This window comes from Lactuca serriola, chromosome 5 (genome assembly GCF_051521515.1).
Source record: "Lactuca serriola cultivar US96UC23 chromosome 5, Lser_US96UC23_V15, whole genome shotgun sequence".
In the NCBI taxonomy this organism is placed as follows: Eukaryota; Viridiplantae; Streptophyta; class Magnoliopsida; order Asterales; family Asteraceae; genus Lactuca; species Lactuca serriola.
In genome coordinates this window covers 347,181,811-347,209,782 of record NC_136412.1, presented here as the reverse complement: position 1 = coordinate 347,209,782, position 27,972 = coordinate 347,181,811, and the positions used below count along the sequence as shown (strand labels likewise).

Sequence of the window (27,972 nt, the reverse complement as noted above, 5' to 3'; positions counted from 1 at the left end):
GGTTATTGTGATTTATTAATATGTTATAAGAATAATATATTAAAGGAAAAATCATATTTGTTTAATTAATATTGGTCAATAATTAATTAGGAATTAATTTTGTGATCAAGTGTAATTAATTAAACTAGAGGGGCTGAATTGTAATTATAAGATAGTTGCAAGATAGGGCAATATTTATCCTTGTTAAAGGATGGACGAATTCAAGGATAAGGATATCCTTAAAATCGTCCAAGGATAAGTAGATAAGGGTTTTTCAAGGCTTATCTTGTGGTTGCTTGGTGGGCAAGCAACTGGATAAGGATAAGGACTGAAACCCTAATCTAAACCCTATATAAAGACCCCTAGGCCTTTAGAATTCGTGTACATGCTCCTAAGAGGTCCCAAGGACGAATTCCATCTCCTCCCTCCTCTATCTTAAGCCTCTCCAATTGCTTGTGGTGTTTGTGAGCCATTAGAGGCACTACACTTGTGGTGATTGCTTTCAAGACTTAGGATTTGAAGATTTAAGTTGTTATTGCAATATAACAACAAGAGGTATGTAATCCAACCTTGTATGTTAATTTCGAAAATAGCAATGCACATTAGGGTTTTATTCTTGTGTTCATAATGTTGTGTATCTAATAGTGAAAACATAGATCCAAACTAGGGTTGCATGCACACTTAGGATTGTTTGTATAAAACCCATCATAGAATAGCCCGTGGTCGTCATCCATACTCTGCTGAATGACTAGAATAACACCAATAACACTGAGGCCTCTCATCTGTTTATTTCACACCAATTATCTACCCATGTTCTACCCAACATATTAGTAGATAAAAATATACATTTTTATACATTGTTTAAAAACCTGTATAGCATGCTTTAATCAATACATATTCCACATAACACATGAGGCATACACACATAACACGTATTCCATAGAGAATATATCAGATCTATGAGATAGAAGATAGTGAATATAACCATGCTATTTGACCAGGATGCCTATAACAACGTTCTTCAGGCGTTGGAAAGTTATGACGTTTGTCACCCTAGGCCTGCCGGCTTAGCTGTAGCTAACAGCTTAGGTGCGGGATTGTCAATCCCGTATAGATCTATACACAAGTATCACGCTCCCCTACAAGGGATTATGGTATATAATACAGGACTTAAAATGCATACTCGAAAGTACATGAAATGTCTCACAAAACTTAGTCTAAAATAGATTTACGTATGAAAATGTCCATTTGTTCTTGTATATGAAAGTATTTCCTTGATATAGTATTCGTTAGTATGTAAATGTTCATGATTTTATCGTAAACTATACCGATTATAGTTTCTCAAAATGTATGTTTCGTTTGTATAGTAAACCCTAGTGTAATGCTCACTTGTTATGAAAAGTATAACTTCTGTAGTGCCATAAATGAACACATATACTTAAAGTATAAACATAGTGTTTATTTTGTATATATATATATATATATATATATATATATATATATATATATATATATATATATAACAACATATTTCATTTCAAAAGACAAGATATTATCGTGATATATTTTACGTACGAAAGTTTCCATATAGTAGTTATGAATCACATATGATTCACTTGATAAAAAGTGTATAATGAAACTTTTATGTAACACACGATAATAACCATATGTTTACTTGTATTCCCCCCTTAAGAGCATATAAAAGCATTTATAAAACATTTAAAAGTGTAGATTATAGGGGTATGAACTCACTTGGTTGATTGAAGATAGTGAGATGAAAATTGAGCAGAACTTCGGCTTGTGAAAGTCGATTTTCTCGGGATTCTCGGGAATCTCGGGAATGCAAAACCTTCCTTCGGGACTTGTACGCGAACACCGGGGCTTTGGGAGGGTCTCGAGGGCTTAGAAGCAGAGTTTCAGCACAAGAGAAGAGAGAATTGAGCACTAGAACTCGAAACCATCGGTTTCTATTTATAGGCTGAGTTTTGGGGTCTCACGTCGTGAGTTTTGGGTGTCTCACGTCGTGAGGCTTAGCCTGATCCTCTTTGACGATTGGACGTGGCTGACATGCTGGAACACATCAGTCAAAAACTCACCTCGTGAGGCACCTGGCAGCTTCGTTTTTCGTGTCTTAAACTTGTAAAATTTGTATCTTCCGCGTACGAGCTCCGATTTTGACGTTCTATATATGTACGCGTAGGTGTGAAAAGGACTTACAACTCTCGTTTAGACTCCGTCAGCTAGTTTTGACTTTATTTTTATTATGTTATTTTTAATGGGCCGGGACACGAAAAGTCCGTTAAAAATCCATAACTTCTTCATCCGATGTTCGTTTTCGTCAGACTTTTCACCGTTGCACTACTATTGCTGAGACCTTCGATTCTCATTTAGGTTGTTTCGGCCAAAAGCATCTCGATCTCAATTTCGAGTTTTTAGCTGTCTACTACTATATCCAGATCTTGGAAAAAACATAACTTCCTCATACGAAGTCAGATTTGGACATTCTTTTTACGTACGTTTACAGTTTAACGATATCTACAACTTTCATTGTAGCACCTGGTTCCTGGTATGTAAATCTTATTGAGTATTTTTCCTTCTTTTTAGCCTTGGACTCGGCGAGTCATAGGTCTGACTCGCCGAGTAAGGACGGGACCCGGGACATGTTTAAGTTGGCAACTCAGCGAATCCATATTCCGGACTCGGCGAGTCACCGCTGTTGGATGAAACCCTAAGTTTCAAGGGTTGCACTCTATTTAAATGACGTTTTGTGCCTCATATCAGCCCCCATTGCGTCCAGAACACTCCCTCTCGAAGCTCTAACTCCTCTTTTGGTAATTTGGGTAATTTTGGTGCATTTCTTTGAAGTTTTGGAGAGAAGAAGAAGGTAGATCAAGAGGAGAGGAAGAAGATCCAGAATCTTTGTGCCATTTCAGAACTTCTAGAGGTATTGGACTCGAAACCCTCTCTGTTCCTTCATTATTATCTCGTTGAGAGCTTGTGATAGCCATTTCAAGGCTTCTTCTAGTCTTGACCTTTGTGTATTGAGCTTATAGTGTTGAGGGACTTCGGATCTAGGCATGTTTGGGCTCTAAGGGCTCGGATCTGTAGCCTTTATGGACCCTCATTGCTTGAAGACCTTGGATCTACCATTTTAAGTACATTTTGAACCCTAAAATCCGTATTGGTGAATATCTACACGTAAAGTTGGAAACTTTACGTGTGATTCGTGTTCTAGGAGTCCAGATCTGTGAATGGAATGGACTGGAATCGAGCAAATCTATGTATTTAGTGGGTGCATGGCAACGACTCGGCGAGTCATTCCTGTGACTCGGTGAGTCTGTTCGTGAGTCTCCGAGTTTGTCCCCTTTTTGTAGTGTCGAGTGTGAGCAGTGAGTCACACGGTGTGACTCGGTGAGTTAGAAGCTGAACTCACCCATGGAAGGACTCGGCGAGTCATTGCCTGACTCGGCGAGTCCAAGGCAATCTTCATAGATCAAGAACAGACTCGACAAGTTGTTCATACAACTCGGCGAGTCTCAGCATGAGTGTTCATACAACTCGGCGACCGGCCGAGCTCAAGTAAGTGTTCCCCAAAGTACCCATACGAGTTTATGTTATGTTTATCAGCTTTTGTAGAACAGCATGCTAGAATAGGACTAAGGATCTAGGAGTGATGCCTTATGTGCCTGCTTTATGTGTCTCATTTGTATGAGAATTGCATGCTAGTTATTGAATAGACAGCAAGTAGGATAGCCTGATTAGGTTATGCCTGATAGTATGAGCTTAGCACTTTATGCTAGTATAGTTCCTTTAAGCAGATAGATTTGATTGAGATTGTTACCCTTGTCTGAATGCTGCTTGCTTCGTGTTATGTGGGACTCTGAATAATAGGAGTTAGCTATTAGGCGAATACGTCACGTCACATGTGATCAGGGTTGAATAATCTTAGAGTGCCGGATTTGATCCTACTGCGCAGCTCTTGTTTGAGTCCAACCGTTGTAGGGACGAGTCGGGTACTTGAAGGATTATCTGAGCCTCATCACATGTGATGGTATTCGGGTAATGGCTAATTGGCATTACAAGGAGGCCTGCAGCAGCTGAGGGCTGGATAGAGTAGAATCAGAGATTTCCCTAGGGCAAGCCTAGGATTAGTATAACAGTGATCAGCAGTAGTGAAAGGGATCTGGTGGAGTCAAGGCATTCCTTGAAGAAGGTACGGATAGATGTGGAAGGTAGTATGGGCCTGTAATACTGAAAGCAGAGGATCCGTACCTGAACCAAGGAAGGCCAAGATAAGACCAGGGAACTTGTAAGTAACAGTGATCTCTCAGGAAGTATCAATATCACTAATGATTGTATTATGTATTGCAGAATGGTGGTACTTCGATCGAGGCCAGTAGATGGTGGTTCAGGAGAGGGGTCAGGTTCGGGATCAGGTTCCGAGCCGGTAGATGAGGGACTACGCGAGTTCATCGCGTTAGAGATCACCAGAGGCATCCTTGAGTCGACCCCCATCCTCTTTGGGTCGATCAAGGAAGGGATCATGGAGTTGATGTAGGATCACCTTCGGGCATTCAGGAGTGATATGGCATCTAGCCAGTCGGGATCTCGCACACTGTCCTTCAAGGACTTCAGGGGCAGTGGTGCGCCGGATTTCCATGGGCTGAAAGACCCCATTGCTGCCAGGCGATGGATTGTAGACATCGAGTCTGCACAGTTGACTAGCTTCTGCCCCGAGCGGTCGAATGTGAGGTATGCAGCCGGGTGTTTACGGGACCGAGCCCGGGATTGGTGGGAGTCAGTGGGTGACTCGTTGGGAGCCTCAGCTATCGAGGCTATGACCTGGTCGGACTTTGTGACTAGGTTCAGGGCAGAGTTTGCGCCGGCTGTCGAGCTTCAGCAGCTGGCCAGGGAGTTCCTAGACATGAGGCAGACGATAGAGACTGTGGCAGAGATTACCGCCAAGTTCCGGGAGAGGGCATTGCTGGTTCCCCAGTACGCAGGAGATGAGGACATGAGGAGGACCCACTACCATGACATGCTACGGGCTGATATTCGGGAGCACGTCAGTTTTTCAGCTTGCCCCACCCTAGACTCCATGATTTCCAGGGCGAGGGAGAGGGAGATAGATTTGGAGCACATCCGGAAACGGAAATCAAAGGAGGGTCAGATAGGAGGGGCTTCGGGGAAGAAGCCCAGTGGATCAGACGGGAGGCCGAAAGGCCAGTCAGGACCGAGCCGCTGCAGGAAATGCGACAGGCCGCACGAAGGGGCGTGCAGGTTGGGATCATCGGGTTGCTACAAGTGCGGCAAGACTGGGCACTTCAGCAGGGATTGCACTGCTCCGGAAGCAGTTATTCAGACATCTGAGTTGCTGTGTTTCCACTGCAACCAGAGGGGCCACAAGAAGGCCAATTGCCCCCAGTTGACAGTTTCAGCGCCGGTGAAGGCGCTAGCTCCAGCAACCCTGCGGATCACGGATGGCCGGCAGGGCAAGGTAGAGGCTTCAGTGGTGAGGAGCCGAGCATTTCAGCTGACTATCGAGGAGGCACGCGCCGCACCCGATGTGGTGACGGGTATGATTCTTTCCCTCTATCTTATTTTTATGATGTTATGTTATTGATATGTGCTCTGTATGTATATGTATGCATTAGGATCGTTCCATGTGAACGACCTTCCAGTTCAGGTGTTGTTCGACTCGGGTGCGTCCCGATCATTTGTTTCCCTTGCGCTTAGCAAGAAGTTTCATGAGTCATCGGGCGAGTTAGATTGCCCTTTGGAGGTGGAGATTGCTGATGATCGATCGGTGCGAGCATCGATGGTATTTCGAGATTGCGTGCTGCGTTTGTTTGAGGAGCGCTACTTGGTAGATTTGGTTCCCATTCCGCTGCGTGGGAACAAGGTGATTATAGGCATGGATTGGCTGAGCCCTAATGGGGCAGTGATAGATTGCGCGCAGCAGCTGGTGCGAGTCAGGACCCCAGGAGGGGGAGAGTTAGTGATCCATGGCGAGAGGCCACCTTGCGGACCCACTGTATGTTCAGCAGCGAGGGCTAGGCGCTATCTTCAACAGGGATGCGCAGGATATGTCGCGTATGTGATGGATACCCGGGAGGCGGGTAAGGTGACAGTGAGCAAGGTTCCGGTGGTTCGAGATTTTGCAGATGTTTTCCCGGAGGAGCTTCCTGGGATACCTCCGAAACGACAGGTTGAGTTTAGGATTGACCTCATTCCTGGTGCGGCTCCGATAGCCAAGGCACCGTATCGGTTGGCTCCTCCTGAGATGTAGGAGTTGTCTACACAGCTGCAGGAGCTGTTAGACAAGGGATTCATTCGACCGAGTAGTTCACCCTGGGGAGCCCTGATTTTGTTCGTGAAGAAGAAGGACGGGTCGCATCGGATGTGTATAGATTACCGGGAGTTGAACAAGGTAACGGTGAAGAACCGTTACCCGCTTCCGAGGATTGATGACCTCTTTGACCAGCTTCAGGGAGCATCTTGGTTCTCCAAGATTGATTTGCATTCGGGTTATCATCAGATGAGGGTCAGGGAGGAGGATACGCAGAAGACCGCGTTTCGGACGCGCTTTGGCCACTATGAGTTTGTGGTGATGCCGTTTGGGCTCACCAATGCTCCTGCCGCATTCATGGACCTCATGAACCGCGTGTGTAGACCGATGCTGGATCGGTCTGTGATAGTCTTTATCGATGACATCTTGGTTTATTCCAAGACTCAGGAGGAGCATGAGGAGCATCTGAGAGAGGTGTTGAAGACCCTGATGAGGGAGAGCTTGTATGCCAAGTTCTCCAAGTGTGAGTTTTGGTTGCGCGAGGTGCAATTTCTCGGACACCTTGTCAACCAGAACGAGATTCTGGTCGATCCGGCCAAGGTCGAGGCCGTGATGAGATGGGAGGTTCCGAAGTCTCCATCTGAGATTCGGAGTTTCCTGGGTTTAGTAGGCTACTATCGGAGATTTATTTAGGACTTCTCCAAGATAGCCGTACCCCTGACGCGGCTGACGAAGAAAGTCGTAGTCTTTCGGTGGAGACCTGAGCAGCAGGCTGCGTTTGAGACGCTGAGGCAGAGATTGTGTGAGGCGCCGATCTTTGCCCTGCCAGAGGGTGTAGAGGATTTCGTGGTCTATTGTGACGTGTCCATTTCAGGGTTGGGCGCGGTGCTGATGCAGAGGGGGCACGTCATTGCCTACGCTTCGAGGTAGCTCAAGCCTCATGAGGCGAACTACCCGACGCATGACTTGGAGTTGGGGGCGGTGGTTTTTGCCCTCAAGATTTGGAGGCATTACCTCTACGGGGTTCGATGTACCATCTACACGGATCACAAGAGTTTGAGGTACCTCATGGATCAGCCGAATCTGAACATGATGCAACGTCGGTGGTTGGATGTGGTGAAGGATTATGATTGTGAGATCCTTTACCACCCGGGGAAGGCCAATGTGGTGGCCGATGCACTTAGCCGCAAGGCGGCGCCGATTAGGGACGTTTGCATGAGGATGACCGTGGTGACTCCCCTGTTGGAGCGAATTCGGGAGGCTCAACAGGAGGCTATCAAAAAGGATCATCGGAAGAGCGAGCGTGTGGTGGGTCAGGTTTCCTCCTTTGATTATGATAGCCGAGGACTATTGACACTACATCGTAGGGTGTGGGTACCGTATCACGGAGGCGTGCGTCAGATTTTGATGGAGGAGGCGCACAAGTCCCGATACTCTATTCATCCCGGGGCGACGAAGATGTATAGGGATCTTCGTCTAGATTATTGGTGGCCCTGCATGAAGCAGGATGTGGCATGGTACATTGAGTGTTGCTTGACCAGCAGGAAGGTCAAGGCCGAACATCAGAGGCCGCATGGCAAGATGCAGCCGTTGGATATTCCATTGAGTAAATGGGAAGATATCACGATGGACTTTATCACGAAACTTCCCAGGACCGCGCGTGGAGTGGATTCGATTTGGGTCATCGTGGATCGATTGACCAAGAGTGCTCACTTTATCCCGATTTAGGAGAGCATATCGGCCGAGAAATTGGCCGACATCTATATCAGGGAGATCGTGGCGCGGCACGGGGTGCCAGTTTCAGTTATCTCGGTTAGGGATGTACGTTTTACTTCCAGGTTTTGGAAGAAATTTCATGACAAGTTGGGCACTCGTTTGCATTTTAGCACCGCCTTTCACCCACAGACGGATGGTCAAAGCGAGTGGACCATCCAGACTTTGGAGGATATGTTGCGGGCGTGCATATTGGATTTCGGTGGTAGCTGGGATACCTATCTTCCCCTGGCCGAGTTCTCCTACAACAACAGATACCACGCGAGTATTGACCGTCCCCCATTTGAGATGTTGTACGGTCGGAGGTGCAGGACCCCGATATGCTGGGGTGAGGTTGGCCAGAGAGTCATGGGAAGCACCGAAGTGGTGCTCAAGACGACCGAGAGGATCCAACAGGTCCGGAGCAGGCTTCAGACTGCTCAGAGTCGGCAGAAAAGTTATGCCGACAAACGTCAATCCGACTTGGAATTCCAAGTCGGGGATATGGTTCTCCTGAAGGTGTCGCCTTGGAAGGGCGTCATTCGATTCAGGAAGCGAGGCAAGTGAGGTTCGAGGTTCATCGGACCATTCCGAGTCATGGCCCGGGTGGGCAAGGTGGCGTATAGACTGGATCTGCCAGTCGAGCTCAGCCAAATCCACAACACTTTCCATGTTTCCCAACTGCGGAAGTGCCTAGTGGACGATTCAGCAGTAGTGCCTTTGGAGGATATTCAGGTTGATGACATCCTGAATTACATTGAGCGCCCAGTCGCAATCCTCGACAGGAAGTCGAAGGAATTGAGGAACAAGAGTGTAACGACCCAAAATTTTTTTTTTTTTTTACTTTAGAAAAACAGTAATAAATAAAACGTTGTCTAAATAAAAGAAACATTGTTTGTTCACACCATAACACATTGCAATCATGTTCTCAAAAGCCAAACCGTACATCCCACCAAAATATCAGAGTACAATCCCAGTAAATCTCATAAATGCGGAAACCGAAGAGTGTGTGTATGACGTGCCGCTACCGCGTCGGCTCCTTCCCCTTCGATGCAGAGGTACCTGAAAACAAAACTGAAAACGTAAGCACAAAGCTTAGTGAGTTCCCCCAACGTACCGCATACCATACAAAACACATAACATATATACTGCCAGGCTATTCTGGGGTGCCTGACTACCCGGTACGGCCATTCTGGGGTGCCGACCTACCCATACGGCCATTCTGGGGTGCCGTCTTACCCGTGTCAAGCCATTCTGGGGTGCTGACCTACCCATACGGCCATTCTGGGGTGCCGTCTTACCCGTGTCAAGCCATTCTGGGGTGCTGACTACCCATCGGTCCTAACAACCGATCCTCGGGGACTATTTCACCCCTACTACTACGATCACATATAACATAACAAGCCAGCATGCATACATATCGTCACATACTGTCAGACGTATCTGGGGTGTCTGACTACCCTTCGGTCCGAACAACCAGACTCTACTACTATCACATACAGCATATCATGCTAGCATATAACATGTCAGGTACTAGCGAACTTAGATGATATCACAAAGACAATCATCTATCATACAACTCCTACTGGTGGGTCGGCATTGTGGCCTTAGACCCACCGCTACTGGAAGGTAACTCACCTCGAAGTAGCTGCTGAACTGATCGGGAATTAACTGACTGCTGCTGCTCCGGGAGTCCTCCGGCTGCAATTTCCACGACATACTCAATCAAACACTACTAACTGTCCTTTAGGTAAAATGACCATTTTACCCCTGGATTAACTCTAAGCCAAAGCTGGAGTCAACTTTCAGTTGACCCGACTCGCCGAGTGGATCACCACTCGCCGAGTCCCTAGCAAACCAATGTCCTGGGTCCCTGGTTCTACTCGTCGAGTCGGGCTATGACTCGACGAGTTCACCTTCCAACTGCCATTCAACACCTTCATCCTACTCGCCGAGTTGTATGAACAACTCGTCGAGTTCATCTTCATCCAATGAACACTTTATGCTAAGACTCGCCGAGTCGTATGAACAACTCGCCGAGTCTGTTCTTGAGCTATGAAGATTGCCTTGGACTCGCCGAGTCAGGGCATTGACTCGCCGAGTCCTAACATGGGTGAGTTCAGCTCCCAACTCACCGAGTCACCCCCTGTGACTCAAGGCTCAACTCGACACACGAAGAAGGGACCAATTCGGTGACTCGCGACCAGACTCGCCGAGTCACCTATGCGACTCGCCGAGTCGTCGCCATGCACTCCTTAAATATACCGATTTGCTTGGTTCCTGACCATGCCATTCATAGATCTGGACTTCTAGGACACGAATCACACGTAAAGTTTCCAACTTTACGTGTGGATATTCACCAATATGGATTATAAGGCTCAAAATGTCTCAAAATGGTAGATCTAGGGCTAACAAGCCTCATGAGGCCAGAAAGCTAACAGATCTGAGCTCCTGGAGCTCAATCTTACATAGATCCAAAGGCCAAACGCCTTATTACAACATATAATGAACATGCAAACTTGGGGAATTGACCAAGAAGGACCCAAATGAAGTTTTAAGCATAGAATCAAGGGGAAAACGGGTTATACCTCAAAGGAAAAGTTGAAATGACACAAGGATGGCTGATCTCCTTCTCCTCTTCTTGATCTACTCCTCTTACTCTTCAAAACCTTCAAGAACACACCAAGAATACCTCAAACTCTCAAGAATACAAGGGAAAACGATGTAGGGGGAGTTCTGGGGGTGAATGGGGACGAGTTGGGGCGGGATGAGAGTTTAAATAGGGTGCAAACCCTTGAAACTTAGGGTTTCATCCCGCAGCGGTGACTCGCCGAGTCCAGGATATGGACTCGTCGAGTCGCCTACTTAAAACGCGTCCTGAGTCTCGTCCCTACTCGGCGAGTCGGACCCTATGACTCGCCGAGTCTAAGGCTAAATTAGGGCAATGCTCAAATAAAATTCACATACCGGAAACCAGGTGCTACAAATCTCCCCCACTTATTTTAGACTTCGTCCTCGAAGTCTGCCGCCTGATCCTGAAACAGCTCGGGGTAGTGCTCCATCATCTCGTCTACCGGCTCCCAAGTCCACTCTGAACCCTTGCGGTGCTGCCATTGCACCTTCACTAGCTCCACCCTCTTGTTCCTTAAATCCTTCGACTTCCTGTCGAGGATTGCGACTGGGCGCTCGATGTAGTTCAGGCTGTCATCAACCTGAATATCCTCCAAAGGTACTACTGCAGAATCGTCCACTAGGCACTTCCGCAATTGCGAAACATGGAAAGTGCTGTGGATCTGGCTAAGCTCGGCTGGCAGATCCAGCCTATATGCTACCTTGCCCACCCGGGCTAAGACCCTGAACGGTCCGATGAATCGCGGGCCCAACTTGCCCCGCTTCCTGAATCGGATGACGCCTTTCCACGGTGACACCTTCAGGAGGACCATATCCCCGACCTGGAACTCTAAATCAGATCGACGCTTGTCGGCATAACTTTTCTGTCGACTCTGAGCAGTCTGAAGCCTGCTCCGGACCTGCTGTATCCTCTCAGTCGTCTTGAGCACCACTTCGGTGCTTCCCATAACTCTCTGGCCAACCTCACCCCAGCATATCGGGGTCCTACACCTTCGTCCGTACAACATTTCGAAGGGAGGGCGGTCGATGCTCGCGTGATAGCTGTTGTTGTAGGAGAACTCAGCCAAAGGAAGATAGGTATCCCAGCTACCACCGAAATCCAGAACACACGCCCGCAACATGTCCTCCAAAGTCTGGATGGTCCGCTCACTCTGTCCATCTGTCTGCGGGTGAAAGGCGGTGCTGAAATGCAGACGAGTGCCCAACTCGTCATGGAATCTCTTCCAAAACCTGGAAGTAAAACGCACATCCCTGTCCGAGATCACCGATACTGGCACCCCATGCCGTGCCACAATCTCCTTGATATAGATGTCGGCCAATTTCTCGGCCGATATGCTCTCCGGAATCGGAATAAAGTGAGCACTCTTGGTCAATCTATCCACGATGACCCAAATCGAATCCACTCCACGCGCGGTCCTGGGAAGCTTCGTGATAAAATCCATCGTGATATCTTCCCACTTCCACAGTGGAATGTCCAGCGGCTGCATCTTGCCATGCGGCCTCTGATGTTCGGCCTTGACCTTCCTGCAGGTCAAGCACCGCTCGACGTACCATGCCACATCCCGCTTCATGCAGGGCCACCAATAGTCTAGACGAAGATCCCTATACATCTTCGTCGCCCCGGGATGAATAGAGAATCGGGACTTGTGCGCCTCCTCCATCAAAATCTGACGCACGCCCCCATGATACGGCACCCACACCCTACGGTGTAGTGTCAATAACCCTCGGCTATCATAATCGAAGGAGGAAACCTGACCTACTACGCGCTCGTTCTTCCGATGCTCCTCCTTGATAGCCTCCTGTTGAGCTTCCCGAATCTGCTCCAACAGGGGAGTCACCACAGTCATCCTCAAACAGGCGCCCCTGATCGGCGCCGTCTTGCGGCTAAGCGCATCGGCCACCACGTTGGCCTTTCCCGGGTGGTAAAGGATCTCGCAATCATAATCCTTCACCACATCCAACCACCGACGCTGCCTCATGTTCAGATTCGGCTGGTCCATGAGGTACCTCAAGCTCTTGTGGTCCGTGTAGATGGTACACCGAACCCCATAGAGGTAATGTCGCCAAATTTTGAGGGCAAATACCACCGCCCCCAACTCCAAATCGTGCGTCGGGTAGTTCGCCTCGTGAGGCTTGAGCTGCCTTGAAGCGTAAGCAATGACATGCCCCCTTTGCATCAGCACCGCGCCCAACCCAGAAATGGACGCATCGCAATAAACCACGAAATCCTCTACGCCCTCCGGCAGGGCTAAGATCGGCGCCTCACACAATCTCTGTCTCAGCGTCTCAAATGCAGCCTGCTGCTCGGGTCCCCACCGAAAGACCACGGCTTTCTTCGTCAGCCGCGTCAGGGGCACGACTATCTTGGAGAAATCCTGGATAAATCTCCGATAGTAGCCTGCCAATCCTAGGAAGCTCCGAATCTCAGATGGGGACTTCGGAACCTCCCATCTCATCACGGCCTCAACCTTGGCCGGATCGACCAGAATCCCGTCCTGGTTGACGAGGTGCCCCAGAAATTGCACCTCGCGCAACCAAAACTCACACTTGGAGAACTTGGCATACAAGCTCTCCCTCCTCAGGGTCTCTAACACCTCTCTCAAATGCTCCTCATGTTCCTCCCGGGTCTTGGAGTAAACCAAGATATCATCGATAAAGACTATCACAGACCGGTCCAGCATCGGTCTGCATACATGGTTCATGAGGTCCATGAACGCGGCAGGAGCATTGGTGAGCCCAAACGGCATCACCACAAACTCGAAATGGCCATAGCGCGTCCGAAATGCGGTCTTCTGCATATCCTCCTCCCTGACCCTCATCTGATGATAACCCGAACGCAAATCAATCTTGGAGAACCAAGATGCACCCTGAAGCTGGTCAAAGAGGTCATCAATCCTCGGGAGCGGGTAACGGTTCTTCACCGTTACCTTGTTCAGCTCCCGATAATCTATACACATCCGATGCGACCCATCCTTCTTCTTCACAAACAGAATCGGGGCTCCCCAGGGCGAACTGCTCGGCCGAATAAATCCCTTGTCCAGCAGCTCCTGCAGCTGCGTAGACAACTCCTGCATCTCGGGAGGAGCCAACCGATACGGTGCTTTGGCTATCGGAGCCGCACCGGGAACGAGGTCAATCCTGAACTCTACCTGTCGCTCCGGAGGTATCCCAGGTAGTTCCTCCGGAAAAACATCAGCAAAATCTCGAACCACCGGGACCTCGCTCACGGTTGCCTTACCCGCCTCCCGGGTGTCCATCACGTACGCGACATAACCCGCGCATCCCTGCTGAAGGTAGCGCCTAGCCCTCGCTGCTGAACATACAGTGGGTCCACACTGCGGCCGCTCTCCATGAATCACCAACTCTCCCCCGCTTGGGGTCTTGACTCGCACTAGCTGCTGTGCGCAATCTATCACTGCCCCATTAGGGCTCAACCAATCCATACCAATAATCACCTTGTTCCCACGCAATGGAATGGGAACCAAGTCTACCAGGTAACACTCCTCAAACAGTCGCAGGACACAATCTCGAAACACCATCGATGCTCGCACCGATCGATCATCGGCAATCTCTACCTCTAACGGGCAATCTAACTCGCCTGAAGTCTCATGAAATCTCTTGCTAAGAGCAAGAGAAACGAACGATCGGGATGCACCCGAGTCGAACAATACCTGAACCGGGATGCCGTTCACATGAAACGATCCTAATACACATGTATACACACGGAGCACATATCAATATCATAACAATGTAAAATAAAAGATAGAAGGAAGGAATCATACCCGTCACCACATCGGGCGCGGCGCGTGCCTCCTCGGCAGTCAACTGAAATGCCCGACTCCTCACCACTGGAGCCTCTGCCTTGCCCTGACGGCCATCCGTGATCCGCAGGGTCGCTGGAGCTGGCGCCTTCACTGGCGCTGAAGCTGTCAACATGGGGCAATTGGCCTTCTTGTGGCCCCTCTGGTTGCAGTGGAAACACAGCAACTCCGATGTCTGAATAACGGTCGCAGGAGCAGTGCAATCCCTGCTGATATGCCCAAACTTGCCGCACTTGTAGCAGCCTGACGATCCCATCCTGCACGCCCCCTCGTGCGGCCTGCCGCACCTCCCGCAGCGGCTCGGTCCCGACTGGCCTTTCGGCCTCCCATCTGATCCCTTGGGCTTCTTCCCCGAAGCCCCCGATGACTGACCATTCTCAAGTTTCCGTTTCCGGATGTGCTCCAAATCTATCTCCCTCTCCCTAGCCCTGGCAATCATGGAGTCCAGGGTAGGGCAAGCCGAAAAACTAACATGCTCCCGAATGTCAGCTCGTAGCATATCATGGTAACGAGTCCTCCTCATATCCTCGTCACCTGCATACTGGGGCACCAACAAAGCCCTCTCCCGAAACTTGGCGGTGATCTCCGCCACGGTCTCTGTCGTCTGCCTCATGTCTAAGAACTCCCTGGCCAGCTGCTGAAGCTCGACCGCTGGCGCAAACTCTGCCCTGAACCTAGCCACAAAGTCCGACCAGGTCATTGCCTCGATAGCCGAGGCTCCCATCGAGTCACCCACTGACTCCCACCAATCTCGGGCCCGGTCCCGTAAACATCCTGCTGCGTACCTCACCTTCGACCCCTCGGGGCAGAAGCTGATCAACTGGGCAGACTCGATATCCGCAATCCACCGCCTGGCGACAATGGGGTCCTTCACCCCATGGAAATCCGGCGCACCACTGCTCCTGAAGTCCTTGAAGGACAGTGTGCGAGATCCTGACTGGCTAGAGGCCAAGTCGCTCCTGAATGCCCGTAGGCGATCTTCCATCATCTCCACGATCCCTTCCTTGATCGACCCAAAGATGATGGGGGTCGACTCAAGGATGCCCCTAGTGATCTCCGATGTGATAAACTCACGTAGCCTCTCCTCAATCGGCTCGGTGCCAGATCCCGAACCTGACCCCTCTCCTGACCCGCCATCTGTCGGTCTCGGTCGAAGTACCACCATTCTGCAAAACATCAATAATAATCATTAGTGGTACTGCTACTTTCTGAGGGATCTCAACCACTTACAGGTTCCTTGGTCTCGTCTTGGCCTTCCTCGGCTCGGGTACGGATCCTCTGCTTTCAGTAGTACGGGCCCATACTACCTTCCACATCTATCCGTACCTTCTCCGAGAAATTCCTCGACTCCACCAACTCCCCTCTACTACTGCTACTCTCCGATATTCTCACCCTAGACTTGCCCTAGGGAGAACTCAAGTTCAACACAACTGGTCCTCAGCTGCTGTAGGTCTCCTCATAATGCCAGTTAGCCACCACCTAAACACCACCACCTGTGATGAGGATTAAATCATCCTTCAAGTAAAAGGCCCGTCCCTACAACGGTTGGACTCAAACAAGAGCTGCGCAATAGGGCCAGTTCCAACACTTTGGGATTATTCAACCCCGATTACATGTGGTGTGACGTGTTTACCTAGTGGCTCACTCCCATTACTCAGAATCCCACCGAGCACGAAGCAAGCAGCATTCGGATAAGGAAAAACAGACTCAAGCCAAAACTGTTCTTAAAACAAGAAACGACACTTAACATAGGATGCTAAGCTCATACTATCAGGCATAACCTAAACAGGCTACCCTACTGCTGTCTACTCAATTCTAGCATGCAATATTCAATAAGCTGCAACAAATAAACAGGCACATAAGGCATCACTCCTAGATCCTTAGCCTATTCTAGCATGCAATATTCATAAAGCTGATAAACATAACATAAACTTGTATGGGTACTATGGGGAATACTTACTTGAGCTCGGCCGGTTGCGCACGTCACACACTTTACTCTTTCTCGTGACTCTTTTCCGGGTTTTAAAGAATAATTTCTTTTGGAAAAATCTTTCAATCCCTCGGTTTGAGTCCAACACTCCCGAAGGCGTGTCCGAATCCCTCAAACCAGGGCTCTGATACCAACTTGTAACGACCCAAATTTTTTTTTTTTTTTTTACTTTAGAAAAACAGTAATAAATAAAACGTTGTCTAAATAAAAGAAACATTGTTTTTTCACACCATAACACATTGCAACCATGTTCTCAAAAGCCAAACCGTACATCCCACCAAAATATCAGAGTACAATCCCAGTAAATCTCATAAATGCGGAAACCGAAGAGTGTGTGTATGACGTGCCGCTACCGCGTCGGCTCCTTCCCCTTCGATGCAGAGGTACCTGAAAACAAAACTGAAAACGTAAGCACAAAGCTTAGTGAGTTCCCCCAACGTACCGCATACCATACAAAACACATAACATATATACTGCCAGGCTATTCTGGGGTGCCTGACTACCCGGTACGGCCATTCTGGGGTGCCGACCTACCCATACGGCCATTCTGGGGTGCCGTCTTACCCGTGTCAAGCCATTCTGGGGTGCTGACCTACCCATACGGCCATTCTGGGGTGCCGTCTTACCCGTGTCAAGCCATTCTGGGGTGCTGACTACCCATCGGTCCTAACAACCGATCCTCGGGGACTATTTCACCCCTACTACTACGATCACATATAACATAACAAGCCAGCATGCATACATATCGTCACATACTGTCAGACGTATCTGGGGTGTCTGACTACCCTTCGGTCCGAACAACCAGACTCTACTACTATCACATACAGCATATCATGCTAGCATATAACATGTCAGGTACTAGCGAACTTAGATGATATCACAAAGACAATCATCTATCATACAACTCCTATTGGTGGGTCGGCATTGTGGCCTTAGACCCACCGCTACTGGAAGGTAACTCACCTCGAAGTAGCTGCTGAACTGATCGGGAATTAACTGACTGCTGCTGCTCCGGGAGTCCTCCGGCTGCAATTTCCACGACATACTCAATCAAACACTGCTAACTGTCCTTTAGGTAAAATGACCATTTTACCCCTGGATTAACTCTAAGCCAAAGCTGGAGTCAACTTTCAGTTGACCCGACTCGCCGAGTGGATCACCACTCGCCGAGTCCCTAGCAAACCAATGTCCTGGGTCCCTGGTTCTACTCGTCGAGTCGGGCTATGACTCGACGAGTTCACCTTCCAACTGCCATTCAACACCTTCATCCTACTCGCCGAGTTGTATGAACAACTCGTCGAGTTCATCTTCATCCAATGAACACTTTATGCTAAGACTCGCCGAGTCGTATGAACAACTCCCCGAGTCTGTTCTTGAGCTATGAAGATTGCCTTGGACTCGCCGAGTCAGGGCATTGACTCGCCGAGTCCTAACATGGGTGAGTTCAGCTCCCAACTCATCGAGTCACCCCCTGTGACTCAAGGCTCAACTCGACACACGAAGAAGGGACCAATTCGGTGACTCGCGACCAGACTCGCCGAGTCACCTATGCGACTCGCCGAGTCGTCGCCATGCACTCCTTAAATATACCGATTTGCTCGGTTCCTGACCATGCCATTCATAGATCTGGACTTCTAGGACACGAATCACACATAAAGTTTCCAACTTTACGTGTGGATATTCACCAATATGGATTATAAGGCTCAAAATGTCTCAAAATGGTAGATCTAGGGCTAACAAGCCTCATGAGGCCAGAAAGCCAACAGATCTGAGCTCCTGGAGCTCAATCTTACATAGATCCAAAGGCCAAACGCCTTATTACAACATATAATGAACATGCAAACTTGGGGAATTGACCAAGAAGGACCCAAATGAAGTTTTAAGCATAGAATCAAGGGGAAAACGGGTTATACCTCAAAGGAAAAGTTGAAATGACACAAGGATGGCTGATCTCCTTCTCCTCTTCTTGATCTACTCCTCTTACTCTTCAAAACCTTCAAGAACACACCAAGAATACCTCAAACTCTCAAGAATACAAGGGAAAACGATGTAGGGGGAGTTCTGGGGGTGAATGGGGACGAGTTGGGGCAGGATGAGAGTTTAAATAGGGTGCAAACCCTTGAAACTTAGGGTTTCATCCCGCAGCGGTGACTCACCGAGTCCAGGATATGGACTCGTCGAGTCGCCTACTTAAAACGCGTCCTGAGTCTCGTCCCTACTCGGCGAGTCGGACCCTATGACTCGCCGAGTCTAAGGCTAAATTAGGGCAATGCTCAAATAAAATTCACATACCGGAAACCAGGTGCTACAAAGAGAGTGGAGCTCGTAAAGGTGCAATGGCAGCACCCCAAGGGTTCGTAATGGACTTGGGAGCCGGTGGACGAGATGATGGAGCATTATCCCGAGTTGTTTTAAGATCGAGCAGCAGACTTCGAGGACGAAGTCTAAAATAAGTGGGGGAGATTTGTAGCACCTAGTTCCTGGTATGTAAATCTTATTGAGTATTTTTCCTTCTTTTTAGCCTTGGACTCAGCGAGTCATAGGTCCGACTCGCCGAGTAAGGACGGGACCCGGGACATGTTTAAGTTGGCGACTCGGCGAGTCCATATTCCGGACTCGGCGAGTCACCGCTGTTGGATGAAACACTAAGTTTTAGGGGTTGCACCCTATTTAAACGACGTTTTGTGCCTCATATCAGCCCCCATTGCGTCCAGAACACTCCATCTCGAAGCTCTAACTCCTCTTTTGGTAATTTGGGTGATTTTGGTGCATTTCTTTGAAGTTTTGGAGAGAAGAAGAAGGTAGATCAAGAGGAGAGGAAGAAGATCCAGAATCTTTGTGCCATTTCAGAACTTCTAGAGGTATTGGACTCGAAACCCTCTCTGTTCCTTCATTATTATCTCGTTGAGAGCTTGTGATAGCCATTTCAAGGCTTCTTCTAGTCTTGACCTTTGTGTATTGAGCCTATAGTGTTGAGGGACTTCGGATCTAGGCATGTTTGGGCTCTAAGGGCTCGGATCTGTAGCCTTTATGGACACTCATTGCTTGAAGACCTTGGATCTACCATTTTAAGTACATTTTGAACCCTAAAATCTGTATTGGTGAATATCTACAACTCGGCGAGTTGTTCATACAACTCGGCGAGTCTCAGCATGAGTGATAATCGAATGAAGACGAACTCGGCGAGTTGTTCATACAACTCGGCGAGTAGGATGAAGGACTTGAACCTCAAGTTTAGAAGGAGAACTCGTCGAGTCAGCGCCCAGCTCGACGAGTAGCGACGGGATTCAGGTCAGACGATTTGCTAGGGACTCGGCGAGTTGGCAAGACAACTCGGCGAGTCGAGTCAACTGAAAGTTGACTCTGACTTTGTTTAATGATATGATCAGGGGTAAAATGGTCATTTTACCCAAAAGACAGTTAGCAGTGTTTGATTGAGTATGTTGTGGGAATTGCAGCCGGAGGATTTCCGGAGCAGCAACAACAGTAGACAGTCAGTTCCCGATCAGATCAGCAACTACTTCGAAGTGAGTTACCTTCCAGTAGCGGTGGGTCTACGGCCACAATGCCGGCCCACCAGTAGGAGTTGTTGTTAGATGATTGTCTTTGTGATATCATCATGGTTTGCTACTACCTGATATGTTATGTGCTAGCATGACCTGTTTTATGTGATAGAACGAGGATCGGTTGTTAGGACCGAAGGGTAGTGCAGACGCCCCAGAATTTGTCTGACAGTATATGATGATATGTTTGCATGCTGGCTTGTTATGTTATATGCGATAGAGGTAGTAGGAGGGGACTAGTCCCCGAGGATCGGTTGTCAGGACCGACGGGTAGTCAACACCCCAGAATGGCTTGACACGGGTAGGATGGCACCCCAGAATGGCCGCACGGGTAGTCGGCGCCCCAGAATGGCCGTACCGGGTAGTCAGGCACCCCAGAATAGCCTGGCAGTATTTGTGTTATGTGTTTGCATGGTATGTGGTAGGTTGGGGGAACTCACTAAGCTTTGTGCTTACGTTTTTCAGTTGTTGTTTCAGGTACCTCCTCAGCTAGGGGAAACGAGCCGGCGCAGTAGCAGCATGTCACACACACACATTCTCTTGTTTCCGCAGTTACGAGTTTATTCTGGGATTGATACTCTGATATTTGATTGATCGAATGTTGTGGTTTTCAATTTGGTTTTCGATGTGAAATGGTTAATCAAACAATGTTTTAACTATTAATGCTTTCATATAATGTTTTATAACGAAATTTTTGGATGTGAAAATTTGGTCGTTACATTCATTTAGATACTTAAAGCTAAAAACTATTGTATTGAAACTTCACGTTTTTTGTTTAATCAGTGTTGCCGGTTTTTGTCGGAAATCTTAGAATGGTCATAACTTCTTCGTTATAACTCGGATTTTAGCGTTCTTAGTGTTTAAGTAAACCTTGACACAATATCTAGCATAGTAGGTAACCCAATAGAGACTTTTGTACATTTTATTTTCGAAGTTAATTTTATTATTTCAAAAGTTGTTACAATACTTGACTTTTTAGGTCATTACATAGAGTCGAAATATCGGGTTGTCACAGGCTAGGCCCATTTGTATGTTGGGTTGGGCCCATTATTTATGATGGGTTGGGCCTATTTATATGTTGGGATGGGCCCATTATTTATGATGGGTTGGGCCTATTTATATGTTGGGATGGGCCCATTTATTTGGTATGTGGTATTTTGCCCATTTATTTGATATGTGGTATTTTGGGAGAACTCATTAAGCTTTATGCTTACGGTTTTGTGGTTTAACATTTTCAGGTTCTTCCAGTTCGAAAGGGAAGGGTCTGGTGTGATCGCACAATATCCCCTTGATTTTATTCCGCATTAACATTTTATTTTTACTCTAATGTTAAGAATATTTTATAATCTAGTTGATCGAGAAAATTTGGTTTCGATTTTTAGGTATTTGAAAAATGAAAATTTTATCACTGTTTTGGCCTTTGGGTTGTTACACGTTGGTATCAGAGCCTTGGTTTGAGGGATTTGAGCACACTTTTGGGTGTGTCTGAACTCAAACTAAGGATTTAATTCAAAGGAAACCTGTTTTGTTTCCAACAAAAATCATATATGGGTATACAAAAATCAGGTATATTGTATCCAAAATTTAGAAACAAAGAGTGAGAGTGAGAGAGTTTATTCTTTTAGAATCGAATGGAAAATCTGATTTGTTTGTGGGAGAGTATCCAAAAATCATGTGTTTTGAGAAAGAAATCAATATGAGAGAGTCGACTCCTCGTCTTCTACATCTTGATTATCGAGTATTGAGTCCTAACGCTTCGTTATTCTAGGTGAGTAGGTGCCGATTAGATCCAAGCATTTAAATTCTTGCACCTTTGTTGCCTCTTCCTTTTTTCCAGTTACGATTGAGAACCAAAAACCCAACACAAACTTTGGGCCAAAATAATAATATACCTACAATATACTAGACCAAAATGATGCCCGATATTTATTTTTGTTGCCCTAGGCCTTTGCCCAATTTTCCCATGTATTGGGTCGACCCTGAATGAGTCCTCTTCCACATATGGGGATCAAGCTACTTGCCAAACATAACTCCCCAAAAAGCGCCTCATGGGTCATGCTAGATCATAGTTGAGCATGTATCTTTCACCAAGTCTTAAGTTGCTTATTATGGTTAATGAAGCATCATACACACTAACAAACTCCATGTCGAAATAACAATACACCAAGCTAGTAAACCAAAAATCAAGTGATGTATTCCAGACATGCTCATCGAATTTTGTAAAGGGTTTCTATTTTGAACAACTATTCAGGAAAATTTTCTTGGATTTCAGACTAAATTCTTATTTGGAAAAGCATTTATACTTCACTAACAGTCACTACCTTATATATTAGTGACTAAAGAAACCTAAATATATTTAAAAAAAAACATATCGACTATAGTTTGAAAAAAAAATCCATCCCTTTCAAACAAGTTCTTCTAATGTTGGACAAAGGTTTTAGTTTTGAATTAACAATTTTTTTTAGTTTAAAAAACAATATAATGTAACAAAGACATATGTAATGCCCTGTTCTAAGAGTAGTTATTTATGGTTACCGAGATCAAAGAGTAAGGGCGTTTCGGTCTTTTTTGGACAATGGGTTTTATTCAAGAAGGTTTCGGGTCGGGGTGTGTTGCTAGAAGCGTAGGGCTTCTCGCCACCTTTTTGTGGATATAAAGTTCGTCGGAAACGAACTTAGAATAAAGGAGCTATGGCACTTTGAAGATATTGTCACTTATGGCACTTGATGGAAAAAGTTGACAAAGTAAGGCAATGCATACATGGGACACGCGTGGGTACGCCCAGCGTAGGTTGGGTTACACCCAACGTAATGGAATTAATGAAACGCGGGGTCCCTTGACGTACGCCCAACGTACTGGAATTACGTCCAACGTACGTCCAGTGTCCAGAAACCCTAATATTTCGGGTGTGGAGGCTATTTAAACAACCTTAAGAGCTCATAACCCTACCAAACCCTAGCCTCCACTGATTAGAGCCGTTTTCACCAAAGCATAGCCAACCTCTTGAGTGTGTGAGCTTTGGAAGTGAATTTGGAGTGTTTTGAGAAGAAGGTGTTGCATCTAGTGAGTTAAGGAAGAAGGCCAATGTGTAGATCTGAAGTCTTCTGGTGGTTCAAGAGCTCCTAAAGGTATAAAGCTTCTTGATTGACAACCATATTGTGTAGATCTATGTGTAATGAAGTTTTGGACACGATTCTTGTCCCAAAAGACCCAAAGTGATGCATGATGTGAGTTGGTTGAGATTATGTAACACCCAAAATCAGAAAGGCCAAGAAAGGAAAGAAAAACCCTAAGTCAAAGGGTCAACTCGTCAAGTCCAGGGAGGAACTCGACGAGTCGGAGCGGGATCCGGGGGATCGATTAAGTAACTGACTCGGCGACTCGACTAAGGGGACTCGGCGAGTCTGGTCTGAACGAGGAAAACCCTAAATCGGGGACTTGGAGCCTATTTAAACGTCTCATTCTTTTCCCTAGGGTTCCTTTACTGCCTCTCTAACCCATAACGCCAAACCCTAGCCACCATATCCGTTTTTGGGCTAATTCTTGCCTTGAAGAGTGCATTAAAGCTTGGAGAAGGAAGAAGGATCTTGGAGGTGCGAGAAGGGGCTATAGATCCGGGATTGGGAAGACATTTCAGAGCATTTGGAGGTAATAAACTAGTACTTGGACTCCTTTGCATCTAGATCTATCTTAGCTATGAGTTTTGGGGCTTTTATTCCATGTCCTTGAATCATTTCGAGTTGGATCCCAAATCTGAAGTTGCTACTTCAGATCTAAGTATATTCTGGCCTAGAGAGTCATAAAGTATCAGCCTTTAGGGTGTATGTAACACCCGGGTTTCAGGGCTAAACATGTTTGTCAATGTAATAGTCTATTTCAACTATTGTAACTCTTTTTGAAGTAATAAAGATGAAATATTTGAGTATTATGTGAATCATGTGTGTTATTGTGCTTATTATTTAATTATAAATGTATAATTAATAAAGAATAAAAATAAGCGTTAAAATTAAAGTGTGAGATAAACCCAATACCTCTACATAAAGTTTAGTGGTCGAAACAAGGATTCCAGGGATATAAGGAACGCTGAAATACGAGTTATAACGAAGAAGTTATGACCCGTCGAAGTTTCGCGACAGAACCGGCACGATACCGGGAAGCGTAAATAGTGAATTTATGATAGAGCGAGATTTAGCCTTAGCGCTCTAAACGAAAGTCGTAGAATATGTTAAACTAAGAACATAGATAAAAAGAACGCCCAAATCTGACTTCGTATGAGGAAGTTATGATTTTTCTAAGATTTAGCATAGTAGTGCACAACCCGAAATCTGAATTTTAGATCGGTCAATTTTTAGCCGACGGGATCTAAATGAAAGTTGTAGTACTCATAAATACCAACGTGTGGATATAAATAACGTCGATAATAGAGCTCGTATGCGAAAGATATGGATGAAGCTTAGTCCCTACTTTTCGAGCGCGGCGAATTCGATACAGTTTTGTAAATCCGAGATAGAATGAGAATTAGCCAACGAGTTCTAAATGAGAGTTGAATATCTAATTAATAGGAACTCAACGGTAAAAATACAGACAAAAACACAGATCGTATGCGAAAGTTATGGACGAAGCTTAGTCTCTACTTTTCGAGCGCGACGAATTCGATACAGTTTTGTAAATCCGAGATAGAATGAGAATTAGCTAACGAGGTCTAAATGAAAGTTGAAGATCTCATTAATAGGAACTCAACGGTAAAAAGACAGACAAAAACGGAGCTCGTATGCAAAAGTTACGGACGAAGCTTGGAGACTACTTTACTATACACTTCCTATAAATAAGAGATGAACTCTTCATTATTTCCTCACACCTTCAAACCTTTCTTTCTCTCTCTAACTTCTCTCTAACCTCCCTAAACCCCTCCCAAGTCTAGGGAACCTCCCTATCACGAGAAGAAAGCCCCAGAGGACCCGACGGCTCCGAGAAGAAAAGCTTTCGGCTCGGAAACGCTGCTCTAGCGAAGCCCGGTTTTTAATAAAAACCCGCTGTAAGTGAGTTACACCTATACTATATTTAATATAGTTTTTATTTAATTATAGTAACATTATTAGGACCTTAAAATAATTATTTGAGCTATTATTATGAGTTATATTGAGTGTTATTTAACGCTTATATAATAGTAATAATAGCTAAACTATTAATTAGTTGCGATTAACGTTAAAACTAAACTCTAGTGGTATTAATACTAGGTTTTGGTCAAGTAAAAATTGTTTTAAGAAGTAACGAAGAGCTGTCCGAGTGCCGAGTCACCACCTTACCAGGTGAGTGCATAGTTACTTTCAACTTACACATAGATATGAAGTATTTTATACGAATTACGTGCTATGTGTGCATATTACTTGAATACTTGCTATATATGCTGGATGAACATTATTATACATGTTTTCAATGATTTAAATTGTATATGTATTTTATATCTATGAAAATGTTGGGGTAAAACATGGGTAGATGTAATAGGTGATATGCGAAAAAATGATGAGAGGCCTCGATGTTGATGTTGTTGATTCTGTCATCTAGCGGAGTATGGATGACGACCACAGACTCTTCTAGACAGTCCAGCGGAACACTAGCAGGCTCGCAACCTGTAGGTGTTTGTGAACGATGAGTTCACCGGTGTACTCCATCCCCCACATGGTTGCCTTTAGGACATTTATTGTTAAGGAATCCCCTTAGCAGTAGTGTCCATCCCGATGATGATCCTTAGACTAGGTCCCTTATGATAGGTGTTTAGGGACGTAAAGTGAGGATAACGGGAATGGGTAATCGGTTTATTGTTGATTGATGAAACTAATAAACTTATTTATTGTGGGTTGAAAACCCTATGTGCTCACCAGGCTCCCAAGCCTGACCCACTCAGTTTTATGTATTACAGGTAGTGGCGCTTGAGCATAGATATGATGTTTGGACGAGGGATTACGGATATAGGCCTGTAGATATGAAATAATGTAGTAAGGCTTATATTGTACTGTTTATGCTTTTGATCTGTACGAACATGACATCCCAAGTCTTTTAATGAAATACATTTCTATGGAAATGCTTTTGATAAATCTTTATCATATTTTGTTCTGGGACAAATTCCACAACACTTTTATTTAAAATGTTACTCTGATTTTCAAACAAAGCATAAACAAAATCGGTCTTTCCTGGCCGTGAAAATGGGGATGTCACAGTGTAGGTGAAGCATGGTTGTCTTAAACCCGAATATGGAGTGTTTTGGGCCTAGATCTCCTTAGCTACACGTAAAGTTTGCAACTTTACGTGAGGAATAGGCCTTGGAAGAGTGGATCTACAGTTTGGAGTCCCTGCATGACTCAAAAAGCTTCTAAATGTATGAAGGACTAAATAGGCTCGGCGAGTCCTTCGAGTTGACTCGATGAGTAGCATGAAGATTAGGAGGAACTCGACGAGTTGGATGAACAACTCGGCGAGTCTGTTGAAGTTTGCCTTGGACTCGGCGATTTAGGTCGCGAAACCCCGAACCCTTCGCGGTAAGACTCGAATCAGTGAGTCGGGTGGAGACCCAATGAGTTGGACAGGACAGGACTCGGAAATCGGTGGGCTCGGCGAGTCATGGGCTGACTCGGCGAGTCGAGTTGCGAATGGAAGGACTCTGAGCATATGAACTCGGCGAGTCAGTAGGTAGACTCGGCGAGTAGGGTTGACCTGGAAGGTTGACTTTGACCAGGACTTTGACTTTGACCAGAGTTGACTTAGTTGACTTTCGGGGACAGTTAGACTAAGTGTTGCATTGATATTGGTAGCTCGTGGAGCTAGTGGAGCAGGAGTTCAAAGAGTTGCCGGGCAGCAACTAGAGGGGTTATCGGCAAGTTCAGCAAGTGCAGGTGAGTTTCCCTTTGTGTGAATGGGTCTACGACCATAATGCCGACCCATGTAGTTATGAGTAGGAAGACCCAGGGGTTAGCCCTAGGCACAGTATGCTAGTATGATATTCAGGACGAGGTCCAGTGTAGCGGGCGGGTGCCCAAAGAATGGTTTGCATGATAGTTATACTTGTTGTCTGTGTGATACATGTATATGCGTGGTAGGAAGATGAGTGTGGGCGAGGTCCCGTATCTCACCAGCAACAGAGTATGGACGATGCTCCATATCTCATTAGTAGCAGAGTAAGGGCGAGGCCCAGGTTAGGGAAAGAGTGAGTGTGGGCCGAGCCCGTATCTCACTATCAGTAGGAGCGTGGACGGGGTTCCATGACTCATCAGTTGCAGGACATGGGCAAGGCCCAAGATAGGTGAGGCCTTTAGAGCAGGATTCGGTAGTATATGTTTATTTTATGTGTTGTGATATGATATGTGTTAGTATATGTTGGCGGGAGAGGCCCAGTGACAGGCGAGGCCTAAGCGAAACAGATCTGTGTCTGAACGGAGCTCGAAGCCAGGCTAACACATATCATATCACAACACATAAACTAAACATATACTACCGAATCCTGCTCTAAAGGCCTCGCCCAAGTCCTGCAACTGATGAGTCATGGAACCCCGTGCACGCTCCTACTGATAGTGAGATACGAGCCCGACCCACACTCATTCTTTCCCTAACCTGAGCCTCGCCCTTACTCTACTGCTAATGAGATATGGAGCACCGTCCATACTATGCTGCTGGTGAAATACGGGACCTCGCCCACACTCACCTTCCTACCAGGCACATACATGTATCATACAGACAACAAGTATAACTATCATGCAAACCATTCTTTGGGCACCCGCCCGCTACACTGGACCTCGTCCTGAATATCATACTAGCATATTGTGCCTAGGGCTAACCCCTAGGTCTTCCTACTCATAACTACATGGGTCGGTATTTTGGCCGTAGACCCAATCATACAAAGGGAAACTCACCTGCACTTACTGAACTTGCCGATAACCCCTCTAGTTGCTGCCC

At 46.5% G+C, this 27,972-nt stretch overlaps 2 long non-coding RNA genes across 2 annotated transcripts; both read right to left on the bottom strand.

Annotated features, from left to right (window-relative positions):
• Positions 1-8,871: 8,871 nt before the first annotated feature.
• On the bottom strand, positions 8,872-10,723 carry LOC145052101 (uncharacterized). The gene is made up of 3 exons (XR_013683977.1): positions 10,609-10,723; positions 9,659-9,721; positions 8,872-9,082 (listed from the first exon to the last, which is right to left on the bottom strand). It is a non-coding gene; the product is annotated as an uncharacterized LOC145052101 (long non-coding RNA).
• A 5,889-nt stretch (positions 10,724-16,612) lies between these two features.
• LOC145052100 (uncharacterized) lies at positions 16,613-18,490 on the bottom strand. The gene is made up of 3 exons (XR_013683976.1): positions 18,376-18,490; positions 17,426-17,488; positions 16,613-16,849 (listed from the first exon to the last, which is right to left on the bottom strand). It is a non-coding gene; the product is annotated as an uncharacterized LOC145052100 (long non-coding RNA).
• Between the last annotated feature and the right edge of the window lie 9,482 nt (positions 18,491-27,972).